Raw genomic sequence first — 12,855 nt, forward strand, 5'->3', positions numbered from 1 at the left:
TGTCATGGTTAGGATAAGGGCAGGGTCAGGGTCAGGTGAAGGTCATGGACAGGGTCAGGTTCAGCGTCAGGCTTTGGTTTAGGGTCAATGTTCTGTTCAGTGTCACAGTTAGGTTTTGGCGGTAGGGTTGGGATTTGGGTTAGGGTTAGAGTTAGAAGTAGGGTTATTTTTAGGGTTAGGTTTAGACAGCGTAAGGTCAGGGTTAGGGTTTGGTTTATGGTAGGGGTTAGTGTTAGGGTCAGGGTCAGCATTAGGTTTATGTTCAGGGTCCGTATTAGGGTCATGGTTTGAAGTTACCTTTAGGTTTAGGGTTAGGGTTAGGCTCACAGTTACGGTCAGGGTTAGGGTTAGGTCAGTGTTAGGTCAGCGTCAGGTTTAGGATTAGGGTCAGGGTCAGGGTCATGGGTAGGTATGAGTCATGGTTACAGTAATGTCAGAGTTAGGTTTAGGTTCAGGGTCCACATCAGGGTCAGTGTCAGGCTTAGGTTTAGGTTTAGGTTTCAGGTCAGGATCACAGTCAGGGTCAGGGTTGGGTCAGGGCTTGGGTTAGCTTTTGGGGCAGGCTCACAGTCAGTGTCAGGGTCAGGGTTAGTTCTTACTGTTATTGTTAGCCCCACTCTGGGTATGTACCCATCCGTTTCGGGTCTCAGTATAAACCCTGGGCAGAAGGGTGTAGACCCTCCACCCGATCCCACTTAACCAGCCTTAAACTGGGTTGTGAACATGACTTGCCCACCAGACATCTAACCCCCATCAGCCTGATCCTGCTTGTGGCATCTCCACCCACGATGGCATGGCCAGGTCCTCTTTACACAGAGAAACACAGACACACAGAGGCGCACACACACACACACACACACACACACACACACACACACACAGGAATACTATGCAGCCATAAAAAATGAAATCTTGCCTTTTGCAATGACTTGGATTTAACTAGAGGGTATTATGCTAAGTAAAGTAAGTCAATCAGAGAAAGGCAATTATCATATGATCTGTCTGATATGAGGAATTTGAAAGGCGGGGTAGGGGGTCATGGTAGGTAGGGAGGGAAAAAATGAAACAAGATGGGATTGGGAGAGAGACAAACCATAACAGACTTAATCTCACAAAACAAACTGAGGTTTGCGGGGATGGAGGGGGTATGGAGAGGGTGGCTGGGTTATGAACATTGGGGAGGTTATGTGATACGGTGAGTTCTGTGAAATGGGTAACACAGATGAATCACAGACCTGCACCCTTGGGGCAAATAATACATTATATGTTAATTTAAGAAAATTTACCTGTGCTTTATGCTGTCTGGAGGAGGATGGGCACACATATAAACCCATATAGTGACTAGTCCACCTGACACCAATAGGACCAATCAGAGTCTCCCTGGGATTGATATGTAAATGACAGGAAGACGAGGTTCTCTCTTTAGGCGAGTGACTGGCCTTGCTGGATGGGATTCAGGAGCTGGCCATGGCTATCTTCCTGGACACTTGAAGAGTCTGACCAGAGAAGAAAGCAGCCATATGGAGACGAGTAAACATGAGACATGGAGAAATAGAAAACTGTTTTGCTGGTTTCCAGTCCCTGTTCTTGATTCTGAAATTTTTGTTCTGCAGCTCTTCTTTTGATTTTTTAAAAAGATTTTTTTTATTTATCTGACAGAGATCACAAGTAGGCAGAGAGGCAAGCAGAGAGAGAGGAGGAAGCAGGCTCCCTGCAGAGCAGAGAGCCCGATGTGGGGCTCGATCCCAGGACCCTGGGATCATGACCTGAGCCAAAGGCAGAGGCTTAACCCACTGAGCCACCCAGGTGCCCCATCTTCTTTTGGATTTTTATGAACTTCTGTGGTATCCATCCCTACAGGAACCTGGACATTCCTTTGTTTTTTGTTTGTTTGCTTGCTTTTCCCTTTTGGTTCCTCCAGTTTACTTTGGATTGCTGCCACTTGCAAGCAAAGGGTCTTGTAAAAATACCACACCAAGGAAATTCACACATCCTTAGGAGCTATTGAGCAAGTTCCTGTAGGGGAAGGACACAGTGAGATGCACATTTTAGAGTGATCACCTTAGAATAAGTTTAGAGGATAAATTGGTGTGAGGAGGGGAGGGAAAGGGGCATATTCCTGAAGAGGAGATGACGTTATGGTCATTCTGGCAAAGTATGGTGAGTGCCTGAAACAGAAGAGAAAGGGGGGCCGAGGAAAGATTAAACTTACACAAGGTGAGAAGACTAATGAGACTTTATGAAATCTGAGTTTGTGAAATCGGATATTGTTAGGCTTTTAGCACACTAACTTTGGGATCTAATCTTCAAAAATATTTAAATATCTCTGGTGGTGACAACACCATCGTCTTTCCAGTGATTAAGAACTCTGAAATCTTAATCTGGCCTGGGCTGTAGAATGTCAGCTGTGGCTTGAGCACAACGAAAAGCCGTTGAAGGGTTTTACACTGGTGGGTGGAGGGTGGTCATGGGATTCCTTTTGCATTTTTAAAATGTCATTTTTGGCTGCTGTGTAAAGAATGGATAGAGAAAAGGCAAAAATAGTAACAAATCATTCTCCAATATTTACGGAACATCTACTATGTGTCAGGTACTGTTCTAAACCCTAAAGACAGAATAGTTAACAAGAGACAAAATAAATTTGATGTCCTCTTGGAGTTTTCATTTTAGTTGTTGAGTGAGAAATGAAGCAAATAAATATACATACATATCAGGGGTTGATGTGGGGTAGGAAGGAAACTAAGCTGAGTGAGTGGACATGGCGTGTGGGGTTTAGGGGAGCAGGTTGGTATTTTCTATGGGACTGTGTCAGGGAAGTCTCCCTCATTTGAGGAAAGACTTGGAGGAAATTAAGGAACAAGCAGTTGTGCTGTTTGGAGAAGAGCATCCCATACAAAGCAAACAGTAAGCCCAAGGTGGGAGCACATCTGGTGTGTTTAAAGAATGACACGGCGACCAATAATGCTGGGCAAAAAATGAGCAAGACGGCAAGTGGTAGTGAAAGACCCTGGAGCCACACCCAAGAATCAAACAGCACGCCTCCACTGGATGCAAATTGCAAGAGGTTTATTGGTTACACAGGCGCCTGCGGATGCATCAGCCTTTGTGGGCTGAGCGTGCCGGGCTAAGTTGGGGAGCAGATTATATAGGGCAGGGTTGGGGTGGCGGGAAGCAAGCTTACAGAAGCAGATGCATGGTTACAGGGATCTGATTGGTTAATTAGTCAGGCGTTGGGTTTAAGGCAAGGACACAGCTGTTTGTTCTGGCGGGCCTTGCCTCAGCACTCTGGAAAGTCCCAGGTACACTCTATTCCTCATTTGTCTTTTCTTTTGACAGACCGGGTGATCACAGACAATAGACATCCTGGTATGTGTTGCCATCCGGCTATGGGGACAATCAAGCCTTCAGCAAGGGGAGAGGGGGTGCTGTGGGGACATCAGGTTACTTAAACAAGCCTTTAGCAAGGGGAGAGGGGCCTTTCAGTAGGAGGTAGGTAAGGAAGGTAGTGGGGTCAGATCACATAAAGTATTCAAGGCCATTGTAAAGATTTGCCTTTAACTTTGTGCCAGATGAGAAGAGCTTGGATGGTTTTGAAGAGGCTTGACTTGATTTAGATTAGAAAAGGATTGGGGCGCCTGGGTGGCTCAGTGGGTTAAGCCTCTGCCTTCAGCTCAGGTCATGGTCTCGGGGTCCTGGCATCGAGCCCCGCATTGGGCTCTTTGCTCATCAGGGAGCCTTATTCTCCCTTTCCCACTGCCTGCCTCTCTGCCTACATGGATCTCTCACTCTGTCAAATAAATAAATAAAATCTTAAAGAGAAAAGAAAAGAATCACTCAGGCTGCTGTGTGCAGAACGGACTTGTGGGGTTGTGGGGTGGGGATGCTACTTGCATTAATGTAGACTGAGATTTCTATACTGCTGACATTTGGGGCCACATTAATTTTTGTTATGGGGAGCTGTCCTGTGCACTGACCACTAGATCGCAGGAGCGCCCTTTCCCACTCTCAAGTTGTGACAACGAAAAGTGTGTCCAGACCCTGTCAAAATCCCCTGGGGGGGAGCAGGTACACAAAACTCTCCTGGTTGAGGACCACTGATTTGGGTGAGAAGGGGTATTGGCCCAGACCAGAGCAGTAGATGCAGGGGTGGGGAGAAGGGGGGAGATTCTGGGTGTATATTGAAGACAAAACATGCAGGATTTGTAAACATATTAAGTGTGGAGTGTGCGGAAAAGACAAGAGTTGGGATGATTTTACAATTTTGGGGGCCCGAGGCCCTGGAACAGTGACGTTACCACTTGCTAAGATGGGAAAGACGACGGGAGAAGCAAGTTTGATGGGCAACAGGTGTTTGGTTCTGGAAATGGTGGCTGAATCCACATGGGGATGCCCAACCAGCAGCTGAACACACGAGTCTGGCATTCATGGGTGAGGTCCAGGCTGGAGGCACAAATATGAGCACCGTTAGGACATAGGGTTCAAGCTCTGAGAAGAAGTGGGCTTACCTACGCAGTGAGTATGGACAGAGGTGTGTTTGGCAACATGATAAGGCAGCTTCATGATATCTGTCCCCTGGTATTTGTCCTGTGAGTATGGATGGGAGTGTGTATGGGACTTAGGACTTGCTTTTAACCAGTATAATTTGGCAAGGTAAGAAGATGTCACTATTATGATCTCATTATATTAAATCAGACTGTTTTACGGATTGGAGTGAGAGGCTGTCCTGGACTTGAAGAAGCAAAGAGTCAAGTTCAGAATCACCTGTGGAGAGAGTTATATGGAAGGAAACCGCAAGCAGACTCTGGGGGCTGAGGATGGTTTCCAGTTAACAGCCTGGAGAATCTCCCTGGCCCGCCCCAGCATGGGCTGCCCCCCAAATCACACAGCTACAAGGAAATGAGTTCTTCCAACAACCCGAGTGAGTTTGGAAGCAGAGCCTTCCCTAGTGGAACCTGCAGGTGAGAACACAGCTTGGTGGGCGCCTTCTCTCCTCCTTTGAGTGAGACCCAGAGCCGAGGACCCTGGTTAAGCTGTGTCTGGCCTCCTGACAGCTAGAGATGGTAGGATAGTAAACTGAGCTGTTTAAAGTTACTAAACTTGTTATTATTAGTTATGAAGTAACTATTAAAAACAAAACAAGAGGCCCAAAATGGAGTTGCTTATGCTAAGCCCCATGTCCCCAAAACCAGACTTAATTATGATTTCAGCTGTCCCAGAAATTGAATCTGAGCCCAGGCAAGCAGACACCACCTGATCCCCACTCCCTCGGACCCCTGCCATCCCCATAAGCCAAGTCACCTGGCCATAACCAACCTGCCTTGTTTGCCTGACGTGACTTCCTTGCTCCTCCTCTCTTCTGCCTATAAAAGTCTTTCATTTTGTACTGCTCCTCCTAGCTCCTTTCAGTCTGCAAGCAGGATGCTGCCCATTTCGTGAATCATTGAATAAGGCCAATAGGTTCTTTAAAATGTACTCAGCTGAATTTTTTTTTTTAACACAACAGAAAACTCAAGCAGAAGGTCCGAGTCCCAGAGCACAGGACTGATGTCTAAAGGTCAGGAAGCTCAACAAAACCCAGCCAGGAAAGGAGCCATCATCACTGACCAGTGTGGAAGAGGAAGGGAGAGCCAACATCACGATGAAAAAGATAGAATATTTCCAGAGAAGTGGAGGGAGTTCTATGTCTATAGGACTGACAGGTTGAGTCATTTGGATCTGAAAGTTAATCATTGGATTTGGCAACTTGGCGGTGATTAGCGATCTTGTAAAATATCTGTGTAGGTGTAGTCGTGGCTGTTAACAGTGTCTGAAGTGCAAAAAAAATTCAGGGTTTGGATTCAAATGGGAGCAGTGGATATAAAGAGCAGTGAGCAAGTCTGACTTCTGTTTTGGAGGTCAAATCAGTTGGTTTTGCTGATGGATTAGATACGAGAAAAGGGAAAGGGGGAATTTATCCCAGGGGCTGAGGCTTTAGCCAGTAGGAGGTGGGGATGCTGTTTACTAAGATGGGGAGACTGGGACAGGAGCAGGTTGAGGAGGGAGCAGGATAGAAATCATGGTGAAAATAAGACTCCTGTTACATATTCATGGAGAAATATGCTGCATGTGAATCTCAGCTCCAAGGGCGGGTTAGGATTAAAGACGTTAACTTCAGAGCCTTCAGCTTCTACAAAGAACTTAAATCAATGATGCTGAATGGAATCGGCCAAAGCAGTGGTTTTAAAACTGGGGCTGGGAGGCAAGGAGTTTTGCTCCCAGGGCCGATTGAACAATATCTGGCGACATTTTTGATGCTCACCACTTGGGGGGGGTGCTGCTGGCATCTAGTGGCTAGAGACCAGAGATGCTGCTAACTGTCCTGCATGGCACAGGACAGCCCCACAGCAGAGAATCACCCACCAGGTATCAATAGTGCTAGGTTGCAAAAGCCTGATGGAGGGAGAGAGAGAGAGAGAGAGAGAGAGAGAGCAAACGCATAGCTACAGAAGACCCAGAATCAAGCTCTTCAAAGGGGCAGAGATGAAATAGAGAAGCAAATTGAGAATACAGGTCCAGGATGGTAGGAAGAGAAACCATGTGATTAAGAGGGCACTAAGGAAGCGGGAACCTAGAGACACCGAGTACATCCACGTTTGCTAGTGATAGGCGTGTTCGGTGCATGGACCACCTATGAGAATTCACACACCTTGCACATTTTTAAGTTGACATCTGAAACTTTTTAATCATAAACTTTTCATCACAATATATGTATATTTTATTAACTAGGTGTTGAAAATATTAAACATTTAAAAAATGAGATAGAGGGCACCTGGGTGGCTCAGTCACTAAGCAGCTGCCTTTGGCTCAGGTCATGATCCCAGGGGCCTGGGATGAAGGCCCACATTCCTGATCAGCAGGAAGCCTGCTTCTCCCTCCCCCGCTCTCCCTACTTGTGTTCTCTGTGTGTGTGTGTGTGTACCAAATAAATAAATAAATCTTTAAAAAGAAAATGAGATAGGAAAGGATCGACTTCATTGGAATAACATTTGCCTGCTACAAGTTGTATTTTTTTTTTCTAAAGCAGAACAGTCTCATTTTCTGTTATTTTATTTCCCAAACCACACTGGAATGGAATGAAACCATTAAAATCCTTACTTGTGCTTTTTCCTATTATGTCCCTAAAAATATGTAGTTTAATTTAAATATGAAGGAATGAGTGTCACTAACCAAAACTGATTGTTATTCTGATGTCAGAGCACTTCCAACATCTGCCCTAATCCCCTTTCCGATGTTAACCTTTACCCTTAATAAGGAGAGGAAGCTCTAAAGGTGGAGCCCCAGGACTGCCCACAGAAGGGCATTATTTGAAACAAAACTGGTATTTCAACTTTGGTATCAGCCCAAGTCCTACACTCTAATAAGATCTGAGAGGAGTGTCTTGATCTTCCAGGAAGTAGAGGAGTATCCTGATATCAGACCCAAGAATGGGCATATCACCTATCCTACAGAGCACACATGGAGTTTGGATCTGGAAATGGACTCCCTTAAAATGATCTGCACATAAGGATTCTTTATAGAGATTTTTCAGCTACCCTTGGGGACACGGTACCTTACAGCCACAGGTGTAGACAAATATTTTACAAGCTATGCTGGGAATGAGGTGGGGAGAGAAATATGGAGGTTGTTATAGGAAGGTAGAAGGTTAAAGGAAGTCTTTGTTTTGGGCTTTTTCCTTTTGTTTTTAAGAAAAAGGTCATTTGTCTTCTGACTGGAAGGATCCATTGGGACAAGAACTTGATATTGACCCTGGGAGTGGAGTCCTGGAGAGGGTTGGAGGGAACAAATCCCAGGCACAAGGAAGAACAAACCCCAGCTGGGGATGTCTGCTCTTCTCAATAAACCTGCTCTGTCTTCAACTCTTTCTGTGTTTCTTGTACATTTCTCCAATTACCATGTAAATTCCATGATGCCAGGGACTTTTCTGTGTCGTTCGCCACAGATTTACAAACACTCAGGGCAGTGTGTAGCACACAGTAGGTACCGACTAAATATTGTTGAGTAAATGTCTAAAAACAAATTAAAAATGGATACAAATGTAGGTATAGATTTGATTGGGTGGTGGTAAGATAAGAGAATTCCTGCACAAGGGGCTTTTATTTTCTTGAAGTGTGACACTAGTGATGAAGTTTTGGAACACAGGTGAGGTTTGGTGGGGTGAGGTCCAGAGCCGATGACCAAGAAAGGATTCTTGAGACGTCTTAGGTGCAAATGGTGGTTTTATTAAAACACAGGGACAGGACCCAGGGTCAGAAAGAGCTGCTCAGACAGAGGCATGGTTGACTGGGAGCTGAGGAAGGTGAGTACAAAGGGGGTGTCCAGAAGGACTGTCATATGCTAAAGAAGAATTTCAGGATAAGGGAGACCTGGTTATTGTCAAGTCAAGGCTGTTTTTGCCTCTAATGAGGGAAAGCATGAAGACAGCTGGGAGTTTCCTGGAGATATGTTACATTCCTCTTATCACACATCCTTGTCAGTGGGCTTTGGGCTTAGAAGAAATTCAGTTTTATTACACTTCCCTCCCCCTTAGCCTCCCTCAATTTTATGGAGGGGAGGGTGATGTTAGGGCTTCCGGAAACTGAGGTATGGTTGTCTGGATGTCAGGCTATTGATGAGAAAGCTTCTTCCTTCCTTGTAAGTTGCTAGGACATTTGTAGATGGAGGGAAACTCCTGTCCTGCAAGACTGGGATCTCTATCAGTTAAGAATCGTTTTTCCTTTAGGGCAGCCGGGAGTGCATGAGGAATGTTACACATATGGCATGGGGAGAGGGTGTAGGGCGCCAGCTTCTGCTTTGTCCTCAGCTTGCCTTCTGCTCCCTCATCCTTAGGACAGGAGCTAAGGAGCTGGGAGTGAGGTGACATAGTTCAGAAGAGGTAGGGGTAGGGATTGTTGAGGCAAGTCTTGAAGGTGTGAAACGGTCATCCATTACAGGGAAAGCAAACTCACCAGAGAGACAAGGGAGTTTGAAGCCAGAGTTGAGTATCCACTGGAGAATTGTGGTCAAGTGTTTTAAAGTACAGCAGGTTGGCTCAGCTATATGATTCCTTCCTGGTTTCTGGTGCATGCCGCTGGCATTGGTAGAATCATTTCTAAAGAAACAAAACAAAAGAGGATAAGCCGTTCTTTCAGAAATGACGATGAATCAAGTTTTGAACATGCTGGGTTTTGAGGCACAGGTGGGATATCAGTGAAATAGCATGAGTAGGTAGTCAGTTACATGGGCCTGGTGGGTAGGAAAGAAACAGATGGTCATGTATCAGTGGGAGAGATGTTGGCTAGGGAATGGGAGCTGAAACCAAGGGCACAGTTGATATCACTACAAGAGAGGGTAGCTTGGAAGAGAAAGGTTAAATGAACCCCCGGGGAAACCCTGATGGGAAAGTCACATGCATTTCTCAGGCATGCCAATGTTGACACATATTATTGTAACTTCTGGAGGCCAGAAGCCATGGCTTTGAGACTCATTCATTCTCTGCCTCTGGCATAGCATGGGCCACATTAAAGGTAATTCTAAAATTCATTCCGATTTGATTTCATTGCACTTCTCATTTACTAGAATCTTGTCATGGTTTGCTAGTGTATCATTTTCTCGAAAAGATTAAATAAGGACCATTTTACAAATATGAGATGAATGCCTGAAGGGATTTTGTTTAATTCATTCATTAGCTCGGGAACCACTAAGATGTTACCACCATTTCAAGCAAAAATCTCCAGGCAGACACATATACAATCAGTAATACTTAAATGAATTTGCTTTGATAGATGCAAATAGATATGCAAATAGAATGCAAATGGATGCAAAACTGCCTTCTACCAAAGGAAAAGGGGTCAACTGTACTTCCAGTGGACAAAATTCATTTACATATAGCTAGACAAGATCATCTGCATCCACATCAATTATGTACAATCTATAGAGTTGCAAAATAGCTCAAAGACAAGAAAGGCACAGAATATCCCATAGAATTGGTCATCCCAGAAGGTTACATGAGACAACACGTGTTTTCCCTTGGAAGACACTATAATCTTTTAGGTTCATTTCAATGTCTTTCATGATTTTGCCTATGCTTTAAAAAAAAAAAAAGTTACCCTTATTCTTATTAGTTTGAAAAAAAACTAATAAAATACTAGTCTGTTATAAAATACACATGGAAGAATGTTCTGGCACTATCATACCCAATTTGGGTATGATTAACTGATTAAGAAGATGAGGCAGAATTTGGGAGCCCCTAGAATGAGTCTGTTTCCGGTTGGAATGGGAAATATTTAAGAATCAAATTAAATGATCTCAAATCCACTCTGGAATGAAACAGGTTATAAGGAAAATACAGAAGATGTTGAAATGGACCTGTTGGCTCATTGTGAGCTTTCCTGGTCGAATGGAGACCTCTACCATGATGCTTGTCCTCCATGTCCCACCCATCCCATACCTGCTATCCTGGCACCAAAGGGCCATCAGACTTTAGGCTCAGTCTGCAGTTCCAAATGGAAACCCTCTGTTCCCACAGTAGTGGACAGGATGACTCTGGTTGCTGGTGGAAGCGTCAGCTGCTTTAGTCCAACAGTTCAAGAGAGGATCAGAAGAGCATAAGGACGATATTGGAAAAAAATGCTCAGATGAATTTCCAGAACACAATATTTCTCTTTGCAATTTTTGAGTGTTCTGTAGCCAACCTGCCAAAAAAATGTGAAAACTATAAATAGAGAGGAGTGGGAAGGAGAAATGAGGACCTGTCACAGTGCCAGCGAAAATAGGGAACTGAGAATCTTCCAGAGATCCAGAGTCAAAGGGGGTTAATATTTACTTAGAAAAGAAGTCGTGGGCACAAGTTCTAGGATGAAATGAAGGCAAGAGAGGGAAGTTAGGGAATTGAGAGAGAGAGAGACTTGAAGATAAAAAAAAGTCAACTTAAAGTCTCATTCCTCATTAAGGAAAGTACGTATCAGAGAAGAGGGGAGAGACTGGGATATAGTTGATCGCCGATTGTGTCTGGCTCTGATTAGAAGCTTTGTATCCACTTTTTAATTTAATCTTCCAGCCTGTTTCCTGGATTCCAGCTTCTATTTCCTATGAAATAGGTACCATCACCAAAGACGAGAGTCAAACATGTAACAGTAGTCAAATCTTTAACAGCGTGGACAACTAACCAACCAAAAGCTGGCCCGGGGACCCCTGCAGAGTCAAGTGTTACACGCCCAGTGCCTGGATCACGAGGCCTTCTTGGGAAGGGTTTAGGGTAGGGAGACACACAGCAGGTTCTGGCCAGAGGCTAGTCACCAAACTTTGTGTGGCTGAAGGGGTGTGTACCAGCTGAATGGCAGCTCCCAGATGAAACTGAGGGAAATGTACTTTGGGAAGGTTTCCGCTGACTCTCTGCCTTTCCTTCATCCTCCCCAGGGTGTTCCATTAGCATTTGGCGTCTGGGGTCTTGCCTGTTGCTCCTGGCTTTGGTGGGCCACGCCACTGCCACAGCCAGGGCTCCAAGTGGCAGTGCACTGTATGGGCTCTTGACTGTTCCCTCCTTACTCTTGGAAGGAGAACAGGCAGCAGGGATTTTCATTCTTTGTTGGCACCTACTCTCTTCAGCAACCCCAAGATCAGTACCCCAGGCTGCACAAGCTCAGGTTCATGTCTTTACCAAAGGCCGGCAATAATTTCAGAAAGGAATGACAATGAAGGTAAAAAACAGTTCAACTACTCGCTCATCTGGACTTCTAGGGCAGGTGGGGTTCCCAGACAACTTTATTCCATCGGTCTGGCACCCTTGCCCCCCGTCTCGGTGCCTTGGTGATGAGTGTGGGCCTTGCTGTTTGCGCTGCCTGAATTTGCCCTTGTCGCTTATTAGTACTGTGGCCCTGGGCTAAAAGTCATGCCTCTCAGAGCCAATCAGAATAGCTTATTACACCTATTGATTCTGGCATAGTGGGCCTGTGCGGAAATCTCTCTTCTTCATCCCTCCTCCTTCTCAGTCTTCCCCTCCTCCACCTCTTCCTCCTCCTTCTTTGATGTGTAAACCAAGGTATTTGGGGAGCAGGGAATGATGTGATGTTTGGGATTTACTTTAAAATATATTCCAGACCTCCCCCCTCCCCAAAAACAAAAATACAGGCACTTCGGGGGCAGTAGAAGGAGGAGGGCCTATGAAACAGTTGGGGAAGCAGAGTGATAAGTACTCGGAAGGGGCGGGATCCTTCTGCTCTACACATTTTGGTGTATGCTTGAGAATTTTCATAATAAGAGTAAACAAACAAAGACCAAATAATGAGGCTTTCATTCCCTATATCCAAATGACCACAACAGGGCATAGAATGCAATTTCATAGTTGTTCCCCTGGCAATTTATTCTGATTCTCCAAATAAGATTCCAGCTCTCATTCTACCTGTCATAGTCTCTGGATATTGACTGGGAACGTTTTCCTCAACAAGGCCTTGCCAGGCCCACTGCTAGGGAATGTATTGTTTCAGATTCTGTACTCAGGTTTTAAAGATTTTTTTTTTATTTATTTATCAGAGGAGGGGGAGAGCGAGCACAGGCAGATAGAATGGCAGGCAGAGGCAGAGGGAGAAGCAGGCTCCCTGCCGAGCAAGGAGCCCTTGTGGGACTCCATCCGAGGACGCTGGGATCATGACCTGAGCCAAAGGCAGCTGCTTAACCAACTGAGCAACCCAGGCGTCCCTGTACTCACGTTTTAAAAAAAGTGACCAGTTTCCCGTTTGGAGTGACTCGAATGCAAGACTCACTGTAAGCCATTGTCTTGCTGTGTCCCATCCCTTTCTAAGGACTGCTTGTGCTATCTCTGGGAGATCACAGCATTGGCAG

General features: G+C 45.2%; 1 long non-coding RNA gene across 1 annotated transcript in view; it reads right to left on the reverse strand.

Annotated features, from left to right (window-relative positions):
- Window positions 1-12,855, reverse strand: part of LOC309871357 — a 458,468-nt gene that overhangs the window by 82,462 nt on the left and 363,151 nt on the right. The gene's annotated exons all lie outside the window — the stretch shown is intronic.

The sequence above is a fragment of the Mustela nivalis genome (assembly GCF_964662115.1).
Source record: "Mustela nivalis genome assembly, chromosome: 8".
In the NCBI taxonomy this organism is placed as follows: Eukaryota; Metazoa; Chordata; class Mammalia; order Carnivora; family Mustelidae; genus Mustela; species Mustela nivalis.